This window comes from Anser brachyrhynchus (genome assembly GCF_964034855.1).
Source record: "Anser brachyrhynchus genome assembly, chromosome: 8".
Taxonomy (NCBI): domain Eukaryota; kingdom Metazoa; phylum Chordata; class Aves; order Anseriformes; family Anatidae; genus Anser; species Anser brachyrhynchus.
The window spans coordinates 9,262,298-9,288,827 of NC_137702.1; the positions used below are offsets into that span (position 1 = coordinate 9,262,298).

Consider the following 26,530-nt stretch of genomic DNA (forward strand, 5'->3'; position numbering starts at 1 on the left):
TGGTTGGGGTTCAGCTGTTCAGAAGAGCCAGAAGGAGCCTGGCAAGCCAAACAGGCAGTCAGGGGGGTGATCCTGGGCAGCTCATCACCTCTGTGGGGGTGCTGCAGGGACATCCTGGAGTGCCAGCTAGTTTCCTTCCCAACCAAGGAGGCTGGGCCGGGTCTCTCTGGCCGGCTGCTCCCCAGGCTCACTGCCGGGATGGCCAGCAGGCCAGCAGGGCTGCGAGGCACATTTCTTGTTCCCTCACCCGTGACTGAATTGTCTGACGTGCAAGGAAGGTGGCAGAGCAAAAACCAGCAAATTGTTCCCGTGCAAACAAACCATGTGTGCCCTGCAAACAACCGCCCAGCCCCAGCAGTCAGACCCTCGGGGATCGGGGATTTTATCCTTTCAAGCAGCTGCTTAGTGGGGCGTCTAGTAGAGAAGAGGAACCCTGCCTCCAGCTGCCTTGCACAATAAATACCAGCCACTCCTTGCAAGGGGATGCGCAGCATCCCAGCCCTTTAGACGATGTCCCAGCGAAGGTCCGGATCCTGCCCTCGAGCCCCCCCGTGCCTCAGTTTCCCCCACTGCCCGCTGAGTGTGGGGCAGTGGCAGCTCTCCCTGACCCCCAGCCCTAATCCTCCGCCAACCCCCACCCCGAGCCCCCAGAGGGCACAGGCGGCGCATCCGAAGCCAAGGTGGAGGAAAAAAGGAGGATTTGGGGTTTCCGCATCTCCCACTGCCACCTAGCGATGCAGCGCGGCCCCGCAGCTCCCCAGGAGCTGGGCACGGCCCCTGTCCCCACGGCGGGGACATCCTTCTGTCCCCGTGCTCCAGCTCGCCACCACCTCCACCCCTCCGGGCTCAGCAGCACGGCTCCCCGGTGCCGGCTTTTTGTCTTTCACTCGTGCGCTGAGCCGCCAGTTCTCAGCCTCTGCAGGGAAGGCTTTGGGACCGACCCTTCTCCCACCTGGGATGGATTTTGCAAGCCCATTCGGCCATCGCCGTCGCTGCTTGGGGGGGAATTTTCGTTCCGCTGCATTCAAAGCCGGGTTGTTGCGGTTATTTCCTTGCCGCGAGACACTGACATGCTCCAGGGCGAGGGCTTGGTGACCCGTGGTGTGGGATGGGTGTGAGCGGCCTTCTCGGGGACTAAAAACCTCCTCGGCAGCCTTTGTGGCTTGGGAAAACACAATGGCAGGGCTGCACCCTCCTGGGCTGTGGGGCAGGGGCAGAGCAAGGGGCACAGCCCTGCCTCTGCCTGCCGGCCTCGTCCTGCCCCCAGGTGTGAAGGGAGCACCTCGGCACGGCTTTCTTCTCGTCTGGGGGAGGACAAGGCTAAGCACACACAGATTTGAGTGTTTTCTCCAGGTTATCCGTCTCCTGAGCACCCTCAGCTCCAGGAAGTTCAGCGTGCGGTCAGAAAAACCTGCTGGCCCGCGTGTCTGCGGTGCCCGGCACGAGGCCAGCCCGCAGCCCGTCAGGGGATGGTTTCTCCCTGAGCTTCATCTGGAGTGATCCTGGGCTGCAGGGAGGAGCTCTGCTTCCCAGCACACCCAGGCTGGGGGGGGGCACGGTGCTGGGGCGGCAGGCAGGCTTTAGGGACGTGAGCATCCGCCCCGTTCCAGCGGGTAGCAGGCAACAGTGCAGACACATGGGTGGGTGATGGAAACCCCAAGGAGAAGGCAAGGAAATGAGGAGGACACAGAGGATCCTTGGGGAGATGAAGGCTAACTCAGCCATGATGCAAAACCCCCCTCAGCAGCGCTGTTCCCCGTGCAAAGAGAGGACCTGAACCCGCTGGGTGCAAGGGGTTAAGTGTTGGGGTCGGTGTGGGTGAGGAACACGGTGGCCAGGGAGGGTCTGTGGGGGGGGTCCCTGGGGGTCAGGAAGGCCGCAGAGCGGCATGGTCGGCCAGGGGACGTCTCCAGGTGGAGGGCGGTCCTTGAGAAACTGCTGGTGGTACCCCAGAGGGTCAGCGAATCTTCTTCAGGTGCAGGTGGATGCCGCTGCTGGACTTGAGGACGAGCTGTGCTTTCAGTACAGGAGGCCTGGACAGGTTGGGGAGCAGCTCGAAGCGGAGCAGGGTCAGGGCCACGGCCACCTTCATCTCGCTCATGGCAAACTGCTGCCCGATGCAGTTCCTGGGGAGAGGACGACAAAGGCTCCGGGTGAGGCCTTCATCCCTGACCAGCCCCGAGCTGGGCTCAGCCCCGGTGTGAGGTTTTTGGGGTGGTGCCTTTGGGGTATCCATCTGCTGAGGGTTCCAGTGACACATCTTATCTAGGAACCCCCTTGTGCCACACCAAAATGCATCCAGCTCTGGGGTGGGGTATTGCTGGTTTTTATTAATAAGCATTGAAAAAGTTATGAGATTAGAGAATTGGGGCTTTCTCCACTAGAAAGAGCTGTACGGATCCAGCTCAAAACCCAGAGACCTCAGACAGGTCGTTTTTGGCTCTGTGTGAAGTATCTCCTCTTGCGAGTTACTGAGACCTATCTCTTGAAATGGCAGGGGAACCACAACGACTTGGAGATCCAGCTTGGCTTTGATGTGTGCTGGGTATTTACCCCTAAACCTCTAAAAGCCCCTCTTCCCAGTGCAGACAACAGAAACTGTAAATACCTCCACAAATCCACAGAAGTGTGTGAAGCCCTACAGTGACCACAGAGCCTCGGGTGCGGGAAATGCTCTGGAGCTGATGGAGCTTGGTGGAGATACTGTTAAGGAGCTGGCCAAGCTGACCTGGCTCATGGGCGCTGGGGGATTAGCCTGAGGGGCAGAGCTCTGGGTGAGGTGTCCCACACAAAGCAGCCTGTGGGGAAGGAGCGGGATGGAGGTTGAGGTTTTCACACCTGTATCCAGCAGAGAAGGGCAGGAAGGCGTGGGAGTGCCTCTGTGCTGAGTTCTCAGGAGAAAACCTCAGGGGATCGTACACCTGCGGGAGCAACAAGGGCCGCGTGGTCGGCATTGGCCCTAGCACGAGCAGCGCCAAGTTCTCCCTGGTCCCCAACTTTGCATTTAGATATGGACTGTTGGAATGAGAGGCAAACAAAACAAAACAAAAACCCCAACAAAACAACTACAATTGGCAGGAAGGCACAGGCTGCCTTGTTCAAGAGGAGTGGATGTCTGGGCTCAGAGATCACCTCCTCTTCCTGCTATAAAGGTAACATACCTCAGGGTCTTCCCACACGTCCTGGTTCCTGTGAATAGCAAATACGTCCAACACAACTTGGCAGCCTGGAAGCGATAAAAAACTCGCCACCTCAGAGCAAAGACACAGAGAAGTGTTTGTGAGATTCCCTCCCTTCCCGGACTCTGCAGGGGCTGTGGCAGGAGATCTGGCAGAGACATTTCCCAGCCCGTTCAGGTGGATCAAACCCTGAAACCCTCCCATGGAAGAAATAATGGCCTCAAAGCTGAGCCCCACTCTGGTACCAGTGGATTTACTTTTACTCTTGGCCAGGATCAGCACTCTGCACATCCCATGGGACTCTGTGAACTCCCTGGAGCAGGTGCTGGGACCTTTTCCAGCCACCCTTCCAGGCTCACTGTGGCAGTGAGCTGTGGTGGCCCTGCAAGGCCTCCTGGAGAGAGAAGACAGGCTGGAAGCCTCTTGTGATGGACAGCAGCATGAAGGATGAACAAACCCAACGGACCTGCAGGTAAGCTGCGCCCATCAGAGAATGTGACAGGTGTAGAGAGCTGTCGGGACAAGACAGGAACCGGTGGGAAGAGGCGCAGGCTCTCCTTGATGCACATCGTGGTGTATGTCATCTTCCCCAGGTCCTCCCTGAAAGCAAACCACGGGGTCAGGCTACGTTTGGGTGGCACCAATGGGGACACCAGCGGCCGTGGCTTGTCCTGCACACCGGGTGGTCTGGACTTTTGTGTCTTCCAGCTCCCACTGGAATTTCTCCTTTCCCTATTCCTCCATTTGCTGCCAGCTTTGCTACGTGAGAAACAGAATGCACCAGTGCAGATACAGTATAACGTGGATGTTAGTGAGATTTCTTCTCAGAATAAGTGGAATGAGCTCAGAGCAAAGAAACCAGGAGTACTAGCTCACCACTCAATGGTGTCTCGGTCCCCCAGGATCCCCTGGATCTCCTCCCGGCGCTGTTGCTGGTACTGCGGATGCAACGCCAGGCAGTACAAGAGCCAGGAGATCCCACTGGCTGTGGTGTCATGACCCTCAAACATGAACGTGTCCACCTCAGCACGCAGGTCCTCATCGGATAGCCCAACGCCATTCACGTCCTAACAAAGAGAAGAATATATCATCCTCAAGCTCTCATTAATTGGACTTGCCCATTTGGATATAGAAACAACCCTGGATGTTGATGAAGAAGGGCCTGATTTGGCTTCTCCTGTACCTCCCTGTACATCAGGAACTAAAGCAGCAGAAAATATATCCCATAAATGTGAGAACAGAGATGCTGGCTGCCAACTCTGCAATCATCAGAACAACAGAGTTGGGCTTTGGTGGGATACCAGATCCCAGCCCTTCAGGATGCCCTATTTGTTCTCCTGCCGGGGTCCCTGCTACATTTTTCAGTAATTTGCTTTGTTCAACTTTAGTTTAAGCACAAAAGAAAGCAGTAGCTCCAGAAAGAAGAGTGAGCACAGAGTGGGTCTCCTGGACTCCAAATGGCAGCTCCCGTCCAGAGCATCTGAAGACATCTGTGGAGGCATAACTACAGAAGGCAAGAAACAAAACCTCTTGAGAGGACTACAGCCAAGGTGGCCTTCCTGTGACCTTTCCAAAGATCTCTCTTCTCAGGTTTCTGACAGCTCACATCATTTAAAATGTTAATGTGCTCAATGACAATGAAGAAGGAAGATGAAATTCTGAGCTGTTTATGCTCAGTCACTGCACCTCACACCTTGGTGTTACCTTTCCTTTCAATCTGCCTTTCCCCAAGCTAGGCAATGGGGAGCGGGGGAGCTGTTGCCAGTAACTCCAGCCCAAACTGGTGAGCTCCCTGCTGATGCATCGCTGGTGCCGCAGAAATGAGGTCCTTGGTGTCTGACAGGATTATTTCAAACATTCACCTTGGTACAAAGAAGAATGTCCAGAAAATCCAGGTGTCTCTTCTTCTGGATGTTGTGAAGTTCCTTGTCACTGGTGAGCAATAACTTTCTTTCTTTTATTACTTTATCTGCACAGAAGAATGAGCAATCCATTAGATGCGTCCTGCTGTCCAGAGAGAGCATATACCATACTGGGTCAGTGGCTTAGACCCTGTTTAATGCCTAACCCTTTGGTCAGTGCCTGCCTAAGGCCCCCTCTGAGCTCCAGCTGCAAGTGGGTGAGAAGTTTACCTGGGAGAGAAAGAGGGAGAAATACCTGTGTGGGCATAGGCCAGCTTGCAGGCATGCTGAAACTTGCGGCCTTGGCGAGTCCAGCCGTAGAAGGCATCTCTCTAAGGTAAAGCCTGTATTCTCTTGCTTATGAGGCAGCTCAGTTCATAAACAGCTCTGATATAATAGTCTGAGTTGCTGTGAGAGACCAAGGTTAAAGCTGGTGATGGCAATTGAGTGGGGCAAACAGGAGCGCTTGTTCTCCCAGAATTTGGAGGTTCATGCACTGACCTCTGAGTCTGGCAGTCGGCGTTAGAGCTGAAGGCACACTTCATGATGTTGTCTAGCGTCATCAAGCCGATGTCTTGAAAGAGCTCCACTGACTTCCTCTGTGTGCTGGTCTTTTCCCATTTTCCCTAGTGGTGGAGAAAGCACACAGAGGGACGGACTTCTACAGCGGACTCAGCCACAGTACAATCAGGTCATATTTCACTATCCCTGCTTCTTCCCAGATCCACACTGCTAAGCTAATTACTTTATTTTCTCCAACAAAGGGCCTAGTTCAATGCATATTCTGTGAATTTAATCAAGCTATTCTGTGCGTTTCTTTTTTCAAGTTTACTGTTCCTGGGCTAGGAAGGGATATTCTAGCACTTGATTTTACTGGAAAGCAGATGAAAGAGAGAATAAGTGCAACAGCCAGAGGAAGGTGGAGGGAGAAATTTCAGAACTTCAAAAATCCCCCCAAAATTCAACGAAATTCTAGGAACAATCTAAGTCCAGTCTCTTTCCTTCCTTCATCCCCACACCTAATTATTTTCACTGGTGTACAGTTAGAAGCTAAAAGTGTCAGGAATGATGATTCTCACCAGCATCACGTTGACTGAGTCGGACATCAGGGCCACGTAAGATTTCAGCAAGTCATAATGAAACGCAGGAGTGAGCAGCTTCCGATGCTGAGACCACTTGGTTCCATTCAGGGTCAACAGCCCCTGCCCTGGAGACACCAAAAGTAGCAGTCAGCTACTCCAGACTTCGAAGACTACAGGCTCTTTTGGTTGAGGAGCAGGCTAACATGAAAAGTCTGAAAGGAGAAGGATTTGGTGGTGGAACCTTTTCTCCAGCCTCCCTGAGGCTGTGAGCTCTTTGGATGGAGGAGAAGCATGTCCGTGTGTCCTGCACCAACAGCTGTGCACGCCCAATTTGCTCTGAAACCGGCTCTCTGCCAAAGCCGTGGTAGCGAAGGCACAGGGCTTGCTCGCTTGGTTTTTCTGCCCCAAATTTTGCTGGACACACTGGCTTGCACAGGCCAGGGTGTATGACCTGAGGCAAAGCCAGACAATATGCAATGCGGGCAACTCCGGTGCTAGTGCTTGCACAAACCAACCCTCCCGTTTGGGAGCTCTGGTTTTAGGATGGAAGAAAGTGAAATGAAGGCAGATGAAGGAGAATAATGAAAGGAGCAGCTTGGTTGAAAGGGATAATGGAAGAAAATTACTTACCAATCCAGGGAGCTAAGTATTTATAGGGTATATTAGACTTTGGATCTGTGAAACAAAATAAAGACCAGAGCAGTATAAGCATCTAATGAATGCATTATAACAAAAATAAATTCAGGATAAATTGCCACTAGAGTCCCTCCTCTTAGTCACAATGTAGAAACCTGGGATGGGCCGGTGGTTTGAGAAGGTGAGCAAAGAAGGAATTCCAATAGCTGTGAAGGAAGCCAGCAGAAGGGATGGCTCCCGGCAAGTTTCCCATGATTTTGTTGGTAGGGAAGTGTGGAGGACGGGACAGGACTTCTCCAAACCAGGTGAAGACACTTACCACCTCGGACGAGTATGTTCTTGGCATATTCAGGATGGTGGATTACCAGGATAGGCAGCACCATTCCAAACCATCTGGGAAAGGCGTAGGGGTATTGTTGTCTCCATGACACCATCAAAGGTAACAATTTTTTGCCATTTATCTGCAATGACAGTTAATTAGGCAGAAAAAGAGGGGCATGCCTGGGAGGGCAGAGGCAAAACCTGCCCTCCCACAGAAAGCACATGCCAGGTGTCCTCTCCTGGGAAGCAGAGAGTGGTGGATGTGACATGGGGGCTTTCCACGCTGCAGGTGGAGGAGAGGTTGGCTGTGGCAAGGGGAAGTGTTGAGATGGCCACGCTCCATGGTGCCAAAGTGGGACCCAGCTGTAGCCGAGCTGTGTTAGGACAGCCTGGTGTTGGAGTGACTTGGTGTCACGCTGGGGAGCTACAGCTGGCATGGGCAATGCGAGGGTGCCCAGTGTCTGCTCAGGGGGACCAACGCTGCTACTGCTACAGATCTGTTCCTCAATCTGGCTGTACAAGCTGGGCGTGCAAGGTGAAAGCAGAAACCTCCTCAGAAGGATGAAAGTGGCTGTGATAAAATGCCCTGCTCACATGGCCATTTCCTCTTAAGTGGGTATGGGGGGAGAAACTCTTGTTGGTAGAAGATTTAATGCAGAAGAGAGACGTGGTTGCTCACTCTTAAGTAACTTCTTGGAAGTCCCAGACATCATCTAATGGCATGTTTAAGTACATGATCAAAACCAACATGTCTCTCTCTCTCTCTCTCTTTTTTTTTTTTTTAATAATAATAAGGCATATTTCACATCTAGTCACATTTTCTGCCTGCCCTGCAAAAGTCTTGTCACTCCCTGTACAAAGAGGTCCTCTCCTTAGGAAGGGGTGTGAGCAGGGGACATGGCACACGCCACCTTCACCCCCACTCGCATCCTAACGGATGCCTTGTGCAGTTTTTGGGACAAAGCCACCCCGGCTGAGCCCAGCTCTGTCCTTACCAGATGGTTGTGGCCGTAGAGCCAGTGTCTGGGGGGACCAGGGAATGCCTCCAGGGCTTTGATGAGCTTCTTCCTCTCCCGGTAGATCCTGAGCACCTTCGGTAGCACGAAGATGACACCTAACACCACAAGCAGCTGCAAAACAACAGCAGAAGGTCTGGCTATGCTGTCCAACAGAGACACCATGCTGGCTCAGCATCCAAGGTGCTGACACTGCCCTCCTCTCCCTATTCTTCTGCTCCTCCTGTGCCCGGGCCTAATGGGGGGCTAGGTGCAGGAAAAGCCCTCTCCCTCCGCCTCTGCTGGAGCTGAGTCTGGCAAAGTGCTGCTGGTGTGAAGTCTGGGTGAGATTTATAGCATCAGAAGTGTCCTGGTAAGCGATGCGTCATCTTGGCCCATAACCAAATTTCCTGCTTTTCCTATTCACCCTTTCACCTGCTTCCAACAACCTGTGGATGGAGGCAGCTTGCTAGCAAACAGCCCATAAATATTTACTTTGTCTGAAGTCTGTTACATCCCAGCAGTGAGTGAAAGTGCTTGCAGCCAGCACAGGGCTCCACCTCTGCTGCGTTTGCCCGTGCCCAGCTGGCCAAAGCCACGTTCAGGTCTGATAGCCCTTCCTCTGACTACATGAAGTGAGGAGCAAACAGGCCACTTCTGTCCGACACACACGTGCTGGACTGATCCAGCCACACTCAGCTGTAAAAACAGTGCCCTTAGTGACTGTAACATCACACAGCACTGCTGGACTATAGGCAGGGGAATGGGCAAAACCCGACCAGCACACAAGGCTTCGTGGCCCTGTTCTCCAAGGGGCCCAGTCACAGACAAGCCAGGATACAAAATTATTGCTCAGAAGAATTATCACTCAATAGGTAAGCCGAGGAGTTAGAGAGCAGCAGAGCAGTAAAAAGAGCTGCAGCGAGACTGAGGGACATCTAACCTGGTAGGAAGGGGTGATGGTATGGTGATCTTCACTCCTGTCCTGGTGGGTCCTCCTTCTGTCTGCAGGGCAGATGGGGGACTTGGGCTGGAAGCCCACCACGTTTGGCTGGTTTTCAGGCATATTGCAAAGAGAAGGATCCCAAGATGGGCTGAAATCATTTCCCACTTGGGTGCCTGGATCTCTAAGACCAGGGTCTTCTGAAGCGTGGACACTTTCCTTTAGCTTTCAGTCTAAATTAGACCACAGCCAATTGAAGCCCGTGTTTTCTGCTGGTAGAGTGTTTTTACTGCAAAAAAACTCCTGTTTGTCTGGTGTTCATTGTCCAGACGTGTCCTTTTTATAGTGGCAGAGACCTGGAGATCATTGGCTGAAATGAATCTGCACAACCCCAGTGAAAACATTTAAACTCTGTAGACGGAAAGTTTATATGGAAATACCTTACAAGACCCATGAATTACCTGACTCTGTGACAGTGACTGAAGGTTAGTGAACTGAGAAACTTTTCCCTCAGCTGGCTTGTGGCATATTTGTTAATTAATGATTGCAAAGACAGAGCCCTGGGTACAGGCTTTTATATTACAGTCCTAGGCAGATTTGAAGTGTCCAGCAGCTGTGAACCCACGCGAGGGCTGGTGGGTATGTTGCTCGGCTGTTGCACATGAAAGCAGGCTGAAGTTCACCATGTGCTGGTTTGGGTGTAGCATGGGAAAGTGCCCGGCCATGAAAGCTGGACTCATCCTATGTGATGATCCTTTTTTTTTTTTCTTTCTTCTTTTCTTTTCATGGACGGGTAAACTAGTGCACAGAGCAGGAAGACTCAGCCTAACTCCCTGCTGGTCTTCGTAGAAAAAGTGATTGCGTGAGTTCCTCAGCTGGGATAGGATGACCAAGCCAACATTACAGCTCTCCACATGGCACTGGGCTTTTGTTAGCATGGCAGGAAGATGCGTTGCAAAGAGATGATGATAACAGCTGATAATCTTTTGTATCTCTGCAGACTTGGGTGCTTCTACTGCTTGAGCACTGTCCTACCACATTGCTTCAGCCCCCCACTGTGACCGTCCCCCTGAACTGGACCCCCATAACCCACACTAAGATGGTGCCTCTGGTTGTTCAGGCTAGGAGGAAGAGGAAGATGGGGGTATATCCCCCGGCTGGCTTTCTTCACACTGACTTCTTCCCCACACCATTGCTAACATGCTGCATCGTTTGGCCCAGAGCCTAGTAAATCATTAGAACCACATCAGCCAACAATTTTGAAATTTAAAGAAGACACAGGGACTCCTTGTAAGGCAAAGATGTGGATTAAGCTATTGTCTTGGAGAACTCCCCTGGCAGGCACAGAACAGAGTTAATTTTTCACACACTTGGCCAGCTTCCTGATGCTGAGTGCATCTTGTTATGCCAAGCTGGCTGAATCCATGCAAAAGTTCAGAGCAGAGTGAAAAGTTGTTCAGGAGGCAGGAGATTGGAGTCTGTCAGACCAAGCATTAGGGAAGGATTCCTTAGGGAATGATTTGTCTGCAGCCCTAGCAGGAGAGACCCAGTTTGCCTTGACAACTTTACACTCCTGAGCAGGAGTTCTCAACTCCAGGGACCTCATGGCTATGGAAGATGTAGGAGACACATCTCCTTCCCTTTTCTGCACAGCACCCACTATGATCATCCTCCACCATCTGCAGTGGTGTGATTAACAGGCAATTAGGTGAGGAGGCAGCATGGGCTGGTTGTCCAGCTGGCTGGGAAGCAGGCAGGTTGCATCGGGGCTCCTGCTGATGCTTCTTGACTACCAAGGAGGTGAAAAAGGAGGAAGAGGCAGCACGTGGAGCCACTTTTGGGATGTCTGAGCCACATCAATGGCTCTGCAAGCTGCCTTCAAATGTGGGTCTGAAGGATGTGAGGAGAGTAATGTTACCATGAGCTTCTCTCATCAGATGGGATCACAGAGAGGTGAAGACAGGTCTGTCATCATGCTTGGGATTAACCTTGAAGTTCAAGTGGTGCATGCTGCAAGAGACCCCATTGCCAATCTACATGGTGTTATGCCCTCTGTTCGACAGCTGTCCTTCTTTCCTCCAGATGTTTTAAACTCTCACCGAGCCCTAAAAAGGTTTTCATATTTGTTCAGAGAGCCCCTCTAGGGAACAGTTCGCCACCAACGAGCCTCTCCTCTGGCCTTGCCTGTGACTGTGGAGGGGAGGGAGGAGAAGGAGAGCTCCATGGGGCTGAGGACTTGGGGACAGTGGCTTCTGTGGGTCATTTGTACTGAAAACCTCAACACGCTCATATATTGCTCATATAAGCTGGGTGCCTTGCCAGGGCCACATAAAGGACAGAGGGAGGGATGGGAGCTGAGCTTTTGGCTGGCACCAATGGAGCTGTTTTGGGGTGCCCTACCCCATTACCAGACTGACAGATCTGGACCTGCCCGGCAGATTTCAGCAATCACCCACAAAATGGAGCAGAAATCCCCCAAGACCCACAGGTGGAGGGGCCTGGCTGGAGAGTCTCTACACTTGTATAACTACACAGACATTCTCATTGCTGACAAAGTCCCCGGACAATAGGTTTCATTATGGGTTACCAGGCAGGGTGGATTTTTACCCATCTGGCTCCCCGGTAGTTATTTAATAACCAGTATCAACTTCTGGGCATGGAGTTAAGGATATATGGGTTGGTCAAGTGAGATGTAGTGCTTTGAGCCGATAGGGAAGGAAGAAAGGGCCTGGAAGAAGAGTGTCTAAAGCCACATTTAGGGGGATTAGGAAGAAGAATCTGAGCTTGGGTGACAGCAAAAGCCTCCCTCTGCAGGGGGATGGCCTAACCCAGCCTCCAGCCTCTGCATTTTTTGTTTCACCAGTGGAGGGGTGTAAAACACTTTTATCACAGACTCCAGAGGTTTGGGGCCTGCTTTGAATGTTTGGTCTGATACTCTTCAGCACATCCTGGGGAAGATAACACAGGGAGTTTTTGCAGGGTAAGAAACTGTGGAAGTTCAAAAGCGAAAGTGAGGTGGCCAAGGAGCAACAGGCAGAGAGAAGTGAAAGAGGACAGCGCAGGCCTGGTCATCATCAAGGACTGAGGCAAGGCCAGCCATGGCCTGCTGAACACCAGCAAGGCCTACGGCCCTGCTGCTCCCACACGTCCCAGCTGAGGGACCTCGGAAAGAAAATCTCAGCTGGAAAAGCACCTGCAGGTGCCTCCTGATAGCCCGAGAGGTCTGGGTGGGTTGGCAAGGTGAACAGGGGCTTGGCTTCACCTTCTGGGCATCTGAGGCTAGCAAAGCTACAGCTGGTTGCTAAAGGGTGCTTGGGAGGTTGTCAAGCATTTGCAAAGAGCCTCTCTACTTTTAGCTTTTTGCTGTTTATGCCTGCTTAATGGCAGTGTATACCAAGAGAGGTCATGCCATAAACTTAAAAAAAATAATGTTACACCAAGGATCTACCATCCTGTACCACAGCCATCGACACATACAATAGTTGTTTTCAGGGTCTTGGGAGTCTCCCCACTTAATTTAGACACCTAAAGAGAAGAAAGGGAGGTTCTTTCTCAATGGCTGGACACATACTGTTAGCAGTTATTGCAGAAGGACTGGTTTGCCAAGCAGATGAAATTTAGGTGGCAAATTGGTACTTTGCCCCAGAGCTCGACCTTGCAGCAGCTGCTTTCCTGGGTGTGCCTGTGTTTATTTGGATAGGAAGAAGAGTCCAAGCCATCTGTCCCTGTGTGTTCCTGCAACGCTTAGTGCTGAGAGATGAAATGTGGTTGTAATGCCAAGAAAAATAATGTTTCAGGCTTCCTAACACATGATATATGAGGAAATCATGGCAAGAGCCCAGCAAGTGTCGCAGAGTAATGTGAGCTGCCTGGATCCCATCTGACCACACACATCTCCAGAGTGAATTTATATCTGGAAGCATTTAATGCAGCTGTCTTACCAGTATGTTGCAATACTTATTTAATTTACAGGTTGCTCCCAGTGCAATATCCCGGTGGGGTTTAGATGTCGATTGCTGGTAGCACCTGATAATGGGTTTGCCCAGTGAGCAGCATGTGTCCTGTGCAGGGATTGTGTTCCCCAGGGATGTGAGCAAGCCACTGTCACTGCTGGATCTGCCAGCCCTGGTGTGCTTGGCAGGGAGCGAGAAGGTGACACCACCAGGCCACTGTGAGTTATTGAAAAGCTGGGGCTGCTGCTGTTTAGCTGTGGCAATGAAAGAAATCCAAGATCTTTTTAACCAAAATGAATACTTACCCTGCTGCACCCAGCAGAGCCTCTTTATGAACTCTTGATAAATTAGTTATCTGATGGCCTGAATCAGGCGGCCCAAGGTCAGCTCATCATCTTTGCAATTACCCTTTTGGCAGCAAGTAGAGAAGGATTAAAAAATGAAGTAACCTCTCTGCATCTAGTACTTAACTGTCTTTATCGGTCTGGGTTGCACATCCCATGTGACCAGGTCTTTTCTTTACTCTGAAGTGTCTTAATACCTAGCAGAGGAAAGGTAACTGGGAGGAGAGACACCCTCAGAAATGGCATTCGGGAAAGATCTGGCACTAGGACCGAGTTGTCCCAGCAGCCTCAACCCGAGTCTCCAGTTCCAAAGCAGGGCAGCCACTGAAGATGTGGGATGCAGGATATGGGATGTGGGATGAGGGATGTGGGATGCAGGGCAGTGTGAGAAGCTGGAAAGGCCTTGGTTCTGTGCAAGCACAACTCTGCAGCTACTGAAACATCAGTGTGCTGTTAACATTATTCTCATCCTAAATCCAAAACACAGCACCATACCAACTACTAGGAGGAAAATTTACTCTAGCCCAGCTGAAACCAGGACACCATGCCAAGAAGCCATGGGCACAAGGCAGGGAGAAAGGCGGCAATGCTGCAGAACACCTTTCCTCTTCCTCTTCAGATAGGGAGAGGCAGATTTTTAGTGAGTCCTAAAAGTCCCGAGTGACTGAACAGGGCGAAGGCAGGAGCAGGCCGGCCACGAGCATGTATGTCAGCTGGGAACACAGCAGAGCAGCCTTTCCTCTACCCCCAGGTCAGCCCATGCCCAAAAGACAGGCAGACCAGAGTTGTCCTGCTGCGGCCCTACACCACAGCACATCCATTGCTCTCTTTGGGCATTCAGACTGCTGCAAAAATGGTGACCTGCTCTTAAAAGCTCTGAAAATGGGGATTTCCAGGCAACCTATGTCAGTGCTCAAGAAACTTCAGCGGTTGCTTTGTGATATGTAATCTGTGTGTAACCAAATGCAATTTAGCAGAGGACATTTATTTACGTGAGGACCATTGTGACAACATCCCCTAATTGATCCCCATTTACCTACTCCCATTCAGCGGGTGCACTGAGTTCAGCCTCGTGCTCTTGCTAATCTGATGTTCTTGCTTTCATTTTTCACTTCTGCATGCCAAGGTTCATCCACGTGATGGCATTTTTTTAAAATCTTATCATGAAACAAAACTGAATCCAATAAAGAGATGTATGTTGTTTGCTTCTGGTGACCAGCTATTTTGATAAAAAAAAAATTCTCACATTACACTTTAGAATATGAAGGCAAGGTATATTTTGGAGTAAATGTAGTTGCCTTTATGCTTGAATAGAGTTGAAGGACAGTGTCTTAATTCATCTAGTGAAAGGAGGTGCAAGGGAAAATTTTTAGAGAAATATTTGTATTTATGTATCCAAGTTTGGTGTCTGTGTTGATTACAACAGCTGGATATTATTGATTCATGTTACCTTTATAGCCTTCTATGTCTTCAAAATACCTTTTTGGAGAGGCTGCAGCCCCACCAGTTGTTTCCCTTCATGGTTTTGTGCAGTAGCTATGCCTGCTCTTCTGCTTTGTGTGTCCTTACAGAGCCACATCCTGATCATTTGAGCAGTTCTTCCAATTTATCAAGATAATTCTGAATCCTAATACCACATCTGTTTTCTGAACTACTGGGAAAAATCTTGTTTTAGTCACTTTGGCAGTTTTTGCACCAGAGGTGGTTTATTCTGTGGAGCCCATGGGAGGAGATTGTGGGGCAGCTGGTGTGACCAAGCTGGTGAACATCAGCAATACAAAGCAATGCAGTGGCTGGTACAGGAATTACTGGTTTATTAATGCAAAAATTACAGCCTATTTTGCAGTTTGAGCAGAAGTTCGGGGCCCAAACTATAATCAGTGCATTGAGTGTAATCAGGCATTGAGCAGGAAAAGAGAGGCGAGGTCTGCCCCAAGCTGACCTGCAGGCACTGGGGAGGTGCGGGCACCGAGGTGACCATGGGGACACGTTCAGCTGCTGGCAGCAGCGCAGGAATGAGGAATTCTCATCCCCAAAGCCTGCTGTGCACCTTTTGTCCCAGGGAAGCATTGTTTTCTTCTCCACTCGGTCCCTCCTGCTGCCTCTCAGGCCATTTCCCAGCATCAGTGGATTTTCTTTAAGTGCAGGTGAATGCCGTTCTTGGAGCGAAGGATGATCTGAGGTATCTTCATGGGGGGATTGGCTGGGTCAGGGGACAGCTCGAAGCGGAGCAGGGTCAGGGCCAGGGCCACTTTCAACTCGTTCATGGCAAACTGCTGCCCGATGCAGTTCCTGGGATAAAGCGGTGGAGCTCAGCCTCTGGGCACAGCAAGCACCCAGGGGACGTGAGCAGGGGACAGCTGGGGGAACCGGAGAGAGGGGCCCCTGGCACAGGCTCCGTTGGGCTGAGCCACCCCCAGGGATGCACGTTTCCTCTCCCCACTTCTCTTCCAAAGTCCAGTACTTTACCTGATTCCAGCAGCAAAAGGCAGAAAGGCATGAGAGTGCCTGCCAGACGTGTTCTCCAGAGAAAACCGCAAAGGGTCAAACACCTGGATGTGAAGTATCGACAGCAAGAAAAAAATCACTTATGTAAGGAGCAAAGGTACTGACTGGTATCCTTGGAAATGCTACACCCCATAATTTCTGAACAACCCCATTGGAGAGAGGATGCATTTCAAGATGGACTGACACTCATACACCAGACCCCCATGGTTTCCACAGACCTGTGCAATGGTGTTGCCGAGACAAATCACACACAGCAATGATTACAGGCAAGGAGCTGTGACGCACGGGTGTGATTCAATTCACCACCTATAAGCCGAGCAAAACCATCTTTTTGTCTGTTAACTCGAGAAGCTTTCTGGAGCACTTCCATCTTCCTGGTGGTGCTGCACCCTGTGAAGAGGTGCTAACGCTGCTGTGTGACCACGCCATGCGACGACCACCAGAGCCTGAAACATGGCAGCTGCTTCTCAGCATCCCAAAGGTGCTGAGCAAAGACGTGCAGCAGCAAGAGTGCCCTGCTGTCCTAACGCACAGAGCGGGAGTTCAAAGAGGTGCAGCATACGGTGGGAAAGTTATTAGAAAGGCACTCCAAGACTTACCAAAGGATCTTTCCATACCATGGGGTTTCGGTGAATGGCATAAATGCTGATCGCGACGACGCAGCCTGTAAAGCAGTCGAGGAGGAGAAAAGGGCTCAGTGGCAAAGGCCAAATGATTTTACTGCTGTGATGTCAAGCGGACATGGGACACACAAACCTTCTGGCAGGGTGCGTCCGTCGTGGAAGGTGATGGGTTTGTTGAGCTGCCGGGACACGCCGGGGACCGGCGGGTAAAGGCGAAGGCTCTCCTTGATGCACATGGTGCTGTAAGTCATCTTCCCCAGGTCCTCCCTGCAGAGACAGGGTAATTAGAGCCGCTTGCTCCCTCCCACTGCCCCGTTGCGATGGATGGGGTGCACAGCATCCAGCCACGGGCTGCTGCAAGCTGGGGACCCCACCACCTCTGAACAACTTTAAGCTTTCAACAAGCACAACATGACAGTGAGACACAAAAAGCCATGACTACAACGTGCGTTCAGCAACATGAAAAATCAGTCCCTTTGCATTCCAGGGATGTAAGAATGACCGTAATGGGGAAAAATGTCACCAGATGGGGAAATGTTCAGCCTTACCACTGAAGTGTCTCCCGGTCGCCCAGGATGCCCTGGATCTCCTCCCTGCAGCGCGCCTGGTGCTCGGGGTGCAGTGCCAGGCAGTACAAGAGCCAGGAGATCCCGCTGGCCGTCGTGTCGTGCCCCTCGAACATGAACGTGTCCACCTCAGCACGCAGGTCCTCATCAGACAGGCTAGCTCCATTCTCGTCCTAGCAGCCCAGAGAGAGCTTCAGTGGCCCCCCAGGAGGGGACATTGCAATCTTTCAGCTATTGATGCATGAATGATGATGGCTTTGGGATACGCATGTCCAAATAAATCTCTGTTTAGACTGAATCAGGGCCCCTTTTCATTTGTAAATCCCTTTGCCCCCTTATATTAAGACTGTGAAATCCCTCTTGGGGTTGAGCTCCCCAGCAGGCACTGCCAACATCTCAGTGGCTGAGCGCCAGGTCACCTCAGCCCCTCCTCAGCTGGGCAGGACCAGGTATGGTGTTTTCAGCTGATCTAATGGCTCGTGTGGCCCTGAGTACCTCTGGGGGTTTGTGGCACCCCCACAGGGGCTGGATTTTGCATTCTGTGGCCCTGCCTGCTGCTGCGTGTCCTCGTCAGCCAAGATGAGCTGTGCAGCCATCACCACTCACCTTGGCACAGAGCAGAATGTCCAGGAAGTCCAAATGCCTCTTCTTCTGGATCTTCTCAAATTCCCGTTCATCTTTAAGGGACTCCTTCCGCTCGTGGATCACCTTGTCTGAGCGAGGAAGAGTGGAAGGTTCAGCAGGGGCAGGAGATGCTGAGCCTGGAAATCACCTCCTGAATGCAAAGCTCGCCTGAAGGGATGTCTCCTACCAGTTCCTGATGCATTTGACACAGGTATTTCTGCATCCCACATCGTTTTGCTTTTTCAGGAGCATGACAACAAATGACGTGCACATTGCCATCAGCCACAGCAGCAGATCCTTTTCTGCACAATTCTTTGCCCACCACAGACCCCTTGGTCTGTCCTACCCACCCCTCCTGCACTGAAATCATGCCTGGCCTGGAGGGGAAAATCATCCCTGCCAGCAGTGTTGCCTGCAGTGCTCATCCCTCCATCTCGCCAGTGTCTGGTCGTGTAACAGGAGTGTTCCCAGAGGAGAATCCCTCAGAGCCCTCTCTTAGCCCGGTTTAATAACCCAGGAGCTGTCAGACCCCTTGCTTCATGCTGGACACAAGCCGTTGCTGCAAGCTGCTGCTCTCAGTGGATGCTCACAGGATCACTGCATGAGCAAGGAGGTAACTCACCTAGGGACTCATGGGGGTACCTAATTCTCAGCTCTGGATGGGTTTTTTTTGGGCTAGAGGCCGGAGCAGTGCCAGTAGATGTGGCAGATGCAGCGCCTGGGCCATGCCTGCTACCTGGAAAGCTCTTCTGGCCACCACCTGCCCTGCACAAAAGCTTTGGGAGCTGATAAAGACGGGGCATACCTGTGTGGTCATGAGCCAGCTGGCAGACCTTCCTGAACCGGAATCCGTGGGGGCTGAGCCAGTAAATGAAGTCGTTGTGGTAGGGGAAGATGCGGAGCCGCTGGTGCACCATCTGGCACAGGTCGTAGACAGCCTGGATGTAGGTGTTTTTCCTGGGAAGAGGGGAAGACAATTACACCACTGCATGTGCTGGGATGGGCAATAATACCAGCCTGAAGCCCTCGCCACCCGCAGCCTCCCCAGGGTTCATGAGCAGTGACTAACCAAGTATTTAAGGGATAATGGCATCAGAAAGACTTCCTTAAGCCTAGAAGGCTGCTGCACTTCTACTTAGCAAGTGCTTGCCCAAGTGATTTGAGTCTGAGTGGTCAAAGTGGATCTGGGAGAATCAGAACAAGGAATTTGCCTGCTTCCCCTTTGAGCTGCAGACTTTCCGCCAGGGCTCGGGGCAGCCAGCACTTACCTGTTGGTCTGGCAGTTGCTCTGATAGCTGAAGGCACATTTCATGATGCTATCAAGAGTCATCAAGCTGACATGCTCGAAGAGCTCCACTGGTTTCCCAACTTTGACCAGCTTTTCCCATTTATCCTAGGGGGCAAAGGAGACAAGAATGAGAAGACAAGGGGCGGTCCTGCAAGGTCTGCATGCACCCTTCCATTAGGCGAGTGCTTGGCCTTGGGTATGTCCCAGAGAAATGGAAAAGAGAAAAACTGCTGTCAAAATCCCAGCAAGGGGAAGACAGCACCTGGCCTGATTTATCTCAAGCTGCTACCCACGGATCTGATGGACACAAAAGTTGAGAAAAGGAGGAGAGAGAGGAGCACAGATGCACTTGAGCTCTCAGCGTGAAACCAGGCTGGGAAATAAGGCTTGCATATAGTTTTATGTCTTTGGTAAAGATTGCCACCTGGTGGCGTGGCCTGACACGGCACTTTGCACTGCCTGCAAGTGCAAAAACTGCACGAACTGCACCACAGTGCATTGCAAAAGCTTTCCTGGCTCTGCAGCCCCCGAACCCTGGCTGCTCCCTGGGCTGGCAGGAGGGAGGACAGCAGGGAGCCGCGTGGAGCTGCTGGGGGAGAGCCTGGGCAAAGCCCCGTATGCTGCTCTGGGGAGGCTGGGTGGAGGGGGACGAGAAGGAGCAGAGCTGCACCAGATCCTGCCTGTCCACGGGCAGCTGTGCACAAAGCCTCCAATCCCTCACCCCTAACTCACCCTGGTTTCCTATCATGCCCAGCACCGAGGGATGAAAGGACACTGCATCGCTGTGCATCGGGCAAGCCAGGGACTGCAGTCTGGCCGAGGGTAGGATGACAAAAAATCACAGCCTTTAACCTCAGGTCACGGTGTAGCTATGCCCCAACCGTTATATTTTAGGGATTTGTTGTGAAACTTTATTTACTTTGGTTTTTCATTTACAAAAGTGCCTTCGACACCATCCCTACCAGCATCACGTTGGTAGACTCTGCCATCAGGGCTACGTAAGGCTTCAGGACGTCGTAATGAAACCCCGGCGTCAGGAGCTTTCGATGTTGGTGCCATTTTGGCCCGTGTAAGATCAGCAACCCTTTCCCTAGGGAAACACAGGCAGCACATGTTTCCGTAGGCACAAACAGAACGGTTTTACCTGTCTATGGACACAGCCCAGCTAAACGTGCTAAAAAGTAATAATTTCAGAAAGCTTTTTGACATAACTGCATCAAGGAACAAGTGCAGTGCTGCTAATTTAAAATGTGTTCTCAACTAACTTCAGGATCATTCCTGGAAGGCAAAGCCCTGGGAATACTTACCGATCCACGGGATAAGGTGTTTATAGCTGATGTTATCCTTGGGATCTGTAAAAAAAAAAAAAAAGAGAGAAAAAGGAAAGAAAGAGGAAAGAAAATGGTAAGCATTTCACCAGCATCAATCTACCAGTTCGCACCTGGAGGCTGGCCCCGGGGTACCACTTCTGGTTGGGTGTGAGACAGAACTGGTGGCAGCCTTGCAGAACTGATTGCTATTTCATGGCAAAACAACACTGTTGGGCCCAGTTATGAAAAACTGTATAAAAGCAGATGCTCGGAGTGGAATACACAAGAATATTGGTAGTCCAAAGTTGAACGGATACACTGTAGGATAAATGATTAACCCTCCCAGACAGCGCTGTCTAGCACCTCTCTCTCTCCAGATGCACCAAACCAACGGCTCTGCAGGGTGACCGTGGGTCTGAGCCAACACCAAAGCTCCGAGTTGTCCTCTCCTCGCTGTGATCAGGCACCAAGAAGATGACTTTTTAAGGAGCACTTGAGGAAGTTAGATTTGTTGGCATGTTTCAGGTGGTTTTGAGGGCCCCTGGTCCCTTGCAGCCCTTGGTGGGACACATAGCTGTGTGCCTGGAGCATGCAGGACAGGGCACGCACGAGCCAAACATCTCCGTGTCTTTGGATGATTTCTGCAAAGCAACTTATTTGTGAAATCCTGCCTTGCTGTGAATTGTCATCCTGGCACGGGACAGCTGCAGTCCGTGACTGCTGCCCCACAGCTGGGTGCATTGTCTCTTACCTCCTCTGGCAAACAGGGCCTTGGCATAGTCGGGATCGGTGACAACCAGGAATGCCGAGAAGCTCCCAAACCAGAGAGGGTGGGCATACAGGTACTTCTGTGACCAGACCTCTACCTTGTCCAGCGCCTCTTCCTCTTTGAGAAACTGCAGTTGTGGAAAAGTGAAAAGAGAAAGAATGCCCAGATTCGGTGAAAAAAATAAAATCTCCTAAGCCACCGTCTTAAAAAGCTCAAGGTTTTCCTGCACCACAAAACTATCACCAGCAAGGGGTGGTTCTCCCTCCAGGCTTGCCCAGCATGAGAAGCAGTCGTGCTTGTTACTTTTAAACATCATATAAAGTAATTCTTCCTTATCAATTAATCCTAGCCATGAGGAACACCCTTATGGGCAGGTGCGCGCTGCCTATCTGCGCATGCACGTTCGGTGCTCTTTTTCCGTGGCCGCTCCAAAGATTTACCCCAGACAGCACCTGGGTTTTGTGGCAGGAAAGGACATTCTTGCTTGCATATTGCTGAGCAATTAGCACCCAGGAGTAATGAGAAAATACAGCAGCACTTTTATGGCAGCCAACTGCATTGCTGCTGCGCCTGCTCTGGGGCAGCAATGCCTTCTCACCGGGAAAGCTGCATGCTGCTTCCTCCAGCCAGTCACGTGGAGAAGGCCAGTGTCCAGGTAAAACCCAAAGAATGAGTCCAAAGTCAACAAGGGAGCGTGTAAAGGAGGGGATGCTGGTCGTTAATGTCCAATCAAGATTTCATTGATTACCACGGATTTAATTTAATCTGCAATGGAAAGCCAGTGCTCCCAGAAAAGATGCTGATGAGCAACACGTGAACACTATCACCTATAGCAGTGGCACTGGATGGTTCATTCTTTCAAAGTGATCATTGTTTTATTGCTTTTTACAGCTGGTTGTGTTGTACATTAAACAGGCAATAACCAATGAACTGGTTAGATGGCTTGATGGAAATGTCCAGGGTCGCCGGCAGGGAAGAAAAAGATCAAAGAAGCAAAACATGCACAAGTTTCTTTAAACAAAAGCTGCTCTGACAATCTTGCCAGTCCACCCACAGACCTAGTCCGGCTGTGACACTAAGCAGAGGGAAGGGTTTTGGTGAGCTAGGGCTGAAACAGCAGCTGCTGCCTTGACCAAGCTGAAAGTTTAATTACACCTGCCGTGCAATTAATTTGATACGGTGTAGAAATTAGCCACAACGTCACCTTATTTACTGAGTCGAGGGAATGTTTGCTCGATTACTTTAGAGCTGACTTACCTTGGCTCAGCTTTTTGTTCAACAAGCATTTCTCAGGCCGCGGTGGTTGGCGCTCAGTTAGCCACCCACCCAGCCTCGTCCCGGGGAGACACAGCGGGCGTCTGCTCCGTGGGGCCAGTCCCAGCTCACCCCCAGCCAAACCCCAGCTCAAGATTTAGCACTTACTAAAGAGAATCATACATTTCTCCAGTTTCAGGGGGCCAGTTTTCCTCCTAAAGGGAGCAGTCCTCCCCAGCGCTCATCTGCCAGCCTATACCTTGGGCAACATCAGCAAGGGGACTTGGCACGGTGCCTTCAGACACCTGAGCAAGTGACAGTCCCTTGGACACAGCTGCTTGGGTTTCCTCCTGTCGTGCGATCAGAGAAAGCATAAACATGCTGGCAGTAACCGGGACAGCAGTAAGCCTCACTGTGCTCAGCTTTCCAGGGGTGGCAGAAGTCCTAACGCCGCAAGTCTTTGCACCTAGCCTACTGTCTGGAGCATCGGCACCCAGTTTGATCCACGCTACTGCGACAAATCCTTGCGCTGGCAGAGAGTGGAGCGAGTTCTGCGAAAGGAGAGATTGCCCCCAAGGTGAACCACCTCTGCCGGCCGTGCAGAGGGGGTTAAAGTCCTGCAGGTTGCAGAGGAATGTCAACCGTCAGCTCCTGCTTCTTAACCAGATATGAGGCGTGCATGTTTGGTGTGCTTTTAAAAAAAAAAAAAAAACACAAAACACAACAGCACTTCTATTTCTTCCTCCCTTGGGTGCTTTAAAAGACAAGTATAACCCCTGCTTGGTTCTAAGGAAGAAAGGTAATAGCCCGATCTCACGCCGAAATGCAAGATTTGGAATGGATCCAACGTTAAAAGCATCTGGGAAGAGGCGCCTAAAGGCGTTTTTAATGACCACGCGCTGATAGCGAATGAAGCACAGGAAACACAGGAGCTGAAATCTGACCACTAAGCTGCACTAACACAGCTTAGTCAAAAATAGGCTTGCTCTCCTCCAGCGGGTGCTAAAACAGGCGAGATGCACACAGAAGGCTGCTGAGGGACTGACGGCCCTCCTGGACCGTGGGCAGCTCCCCTGCGCTTCCCAAAAATTGTGACCATGGGGAAGCGCAGCCAGGCCCTGGTACTCTGGGTTTTCGCCAGGTCATGCCACTTCAGCGAGACAGAAGGGCTCTGCGCCGCCTCTCCTGACGCTAATTTCTACCAAGTGACTTGGATAAGCAGAGGCTAACACCTGAGAATGCTTCAAAACAAACAGCGATGCATTCCCAGGAGAACTACCTGAGGCACCGTAAGTATATTTGAGATACTGAACTGAACCAAAACTGGCACTTCATTACTTTATATCGATGGAATAGGAAATTCCGGTGTTCTCCCTGAATGCAGCTGCCAGACATCCCGTTAGCTCCTCCTCTAGGTGTCTGTAGATTTTGTACTCGGCATGTGCCTAGGGCATTTACAGCTTCCTCACTGGCTCAGTGAACTGTTGGTTTTTAGTGAATTTAGCAGCACTTAATCAGTAAAACTAACAGGAATCCTTCCTCAACAAAGTAGAAGCTTGTCAAAGGTAAAAGGTTACTTTAGTCCAAGGTAAAGTTGAACTGTGAACAACCTAGCAATGACGGGAGAGAGTGATCAGCACAAGGGAGTCAAGTCCCATCTCAGTAGAAACTGGCACAGCTGAGAAACTGGTGAACACACTTCATTAACTGCAGTTTTAAAGTCTAATTGGCAGCACAACAAAACCCCGAACTGGCCTGTCTTCACATTCACGTTGCCAAAAGCCTAACTGTCCTGTCCAGCACAGCAAAACTGGGGCTGCCGCAGCGCGGACGGGGTCTCGCCGAGGTCCTGCCTCCGGCAGAACTTCTCCGCCACGTTTTCCAACTATTTTTTTGGGGTGTCAGTTATTTAACGTGCCATAGATTGGGTCAGGGTGGGGAAACAGCAGAGGCCAGGAGAGGTCAGGGTGATTTTAGAAATGCAGAATCAATCCCAGGATCACAGAACGGGTTGGGGTGGAAGGGACCTTAAAGACCACCTGCTTCCAGCCCCCCGCCGCGGGCAGGGATGCCACCCGCCAGATCCACTTGCCCGAAGCCCCATCCAGCCTGGCCCTGAAGGCTTCCGGCAAGAATTAAAAAGCTCTTCCACCTTATCATGAATTAAAAACCTTTTCATATCGGGCAGCCACGCTGCACCTCGCGGAGCTGCCGGGAAGCTGCACCGTGCTCACGGGCTGACCCGTGTGGGCGAGCACGCATCTTGGGATCACTCGCGCACGCCACAGGCGCTTATAACGGCACTTTTTGTGCCCACGGGCGTGTCCGGCCGTGGGTTTAACCCTTCCTTACGAGGACAGCCGTGGATTTAACCCTTCCTTACGAGGACACCTCGCGTTACTGCCTCATCCCCCCCCGCCCGGCCAGCCGCCGCCTCCTTCCCCCCGCGTTTTGCAGGCACCGCAGCATGCGGCTCTCCCCGGGCGCCTCTCCCTGCGCTCCCCACGCGTGTCCCCCCCCCCCCGTCCCCACGCGGGGTCACCTCCCGGCCGCCCCCCGTTCCTCCCGCAGCCCCCATGGCCTCCCCCCATCCCCCCGGGGGGCCGGCGCCCACCCGCGTTTTCCCCCCACCTCGTGGACGTGCCCGAGCAGCCAGTGCGTGGGGTGCCCGGGGAAGGCGGCCAGAGCCCGGAGCAGCTCCCTCCGCCGGTGGTAGAGCTGGATGGCCTTCAGCAGCACGCACGTCAGGCAGAAAACGGCGGCCAAGTGCAGCACCCGGGCCACATCCACGCCCAGCCAGGTCGCCTTCATCCCCCGCCGGCCCGAAACCCAGGCAAGCCGCTCGCCGCGGCTCCGGGCGGGTAGCGGAGTCCTTGTCCCCGCCGGCAGCCAATGCAGGGCGGGGAGGCAGGGCCGGGAGGCCGAGCGGAGGCCAAATCACGGCACAGCTTGTTGGGAACGGAGCTGCCAGCCCCGGGAGATGCCGCCCGCCCCGAGCCCCCCCGCCCGCCGGTACCGGCGGCGAGCCCCGGGCTGGGCTGGGGGGGAGCGGGGGCTGCGGGGTGCCCGCGGGTCCCGCGCTGCTGCGGGGAGCTGCTGGGATGTGGGGGCATAAAATAAAGGGATGTGGGGCTAAGCGGCCACGCACAGCCGGGTTTGTGCCAGGGAAATGCAGGGGGTGCGTCTGGCAAAAATTGAGGCTGGGCGGGGGGGGAATCAGGGCTTCGCTCCGCGGAGATGCGCTTGAGCACTGTGTGAGCAGAGGCACACTGTGAAGGTACAGCTTAAAGCTGGCTGGGACAAAATTTGAAGATGTGGCCTCCACAATGAGCCGGGAGTCTGGCCGTGGGACTGGTACTGGGCATAAAACAGCCCCAAAAGCCACAGGTTGAGGGATGTGTGAGGCAGGGTGGCTGGGTGTTCCCCGAGGCGAGGGACTTGGGGACTGGTGCAACCAGGCTGTGGGGACAGAAAGTGTGTCCCTTCATGGGGACAAATCCATGGCACCGGGTGCTGGCTGATGGACGCACAGGAGGTGTTTGGGGAGCCCCAGGCTCTCCTGTGCCACGCAGCTGCACAGTGTTGGGCATGGTGAAGACCACGGGGCTGCTCCTGAGGGCTTGTAGGGGCAGGCTCAAGGAAGCCAGCACACACTCTGGGGACATGAGGTGCTTCCTCATACTGCCCTGGGGCTCTCAGACATCTCTTTGCCTCCCTACTGTGCAGGGATGAGGTTTAGGTTGGAAATTTGGAGAATTTTCTTCTCAGAAAGAGTAGTCAGGCATTGGGACGGGTTGCCTGGGATAGTGGTGAAGGCACCATCCTTGGGGGTATTCAAGGAAAGGTTGGACCTGGTGCTTAGGGACATGGTTTAGTGGGTGATATTGGTGGTAGAGGGATGGTTGGACCAGATGATCTTGGAGGTCTTTTCCAACCTTAATGTTTCTATGGCAGGTGTTACTCTCAGACTGGGGCTGCAGGCGGGTTTAGCACGTGTGACTTTGAAACTGGGGCTGAGGCCAGGTGCGAGCTGCAGGAGGAGCCACGGAGATGCCACCTGGTTTGTGCTCTTCGATTAAACCACTTTTAATCATCTCCTCAACCGTGCCCTTCGATTAAACCACTTTTATTCACCTCAACTGTTTCTCAGGCCCGCTCCTGCAGAGGGCAGAGGTTTTGCGTTGAACCGGGTCAACACTTAAGGGTGACCACAAGCCCCACCTGCAGAGGAGGT

General features: G+C 52.2%; 1 pseudogene across 1 annotated transcript; it reads right to left on the bottom strand.

Annotated features, from left to right (window-relative positions):
- Positions 1-1,697: 1,697 nt before the first annotated feature.
- Positions 1,698-25,400, bottom strand: LOC308198779 (annotated as a pseudogene). Its single transcript, XR_013956135.1, has 24 exons — positions 24,928-25,400; positions 21,025-21,169; positions 20,271-20,315; positions 19,926-20,053; positions 18,944-19,068; positions 18,481-18,632; positions 17,658-17,764; positions 17,034-17,224; positions 16,619-16,752; positions 16,462-16,526; positions 15,824-15,906; positions 15,480-15,646; positions 8,115-8,305; positions 7,118-7,259; positions 6,793-6,837; positions 6,160-6,287; positions 5,582-5,706; positions 5,337-5,488; positions 5,042-5,148; positions 4,056-4,246; positions 3,646-3,779; positions 3,162-3,226; positions 2,839-2,921; positions 1,698-2,126 (listed from the first exon to the last, which is right to left on the bottom strand). The product of XR_013956135.1 is annotated as an uncharacterized misc_RNA (transcript).
- Between the last annotated feature and the right edge of the window lie 1,130 nt (positions 25,401-26,530).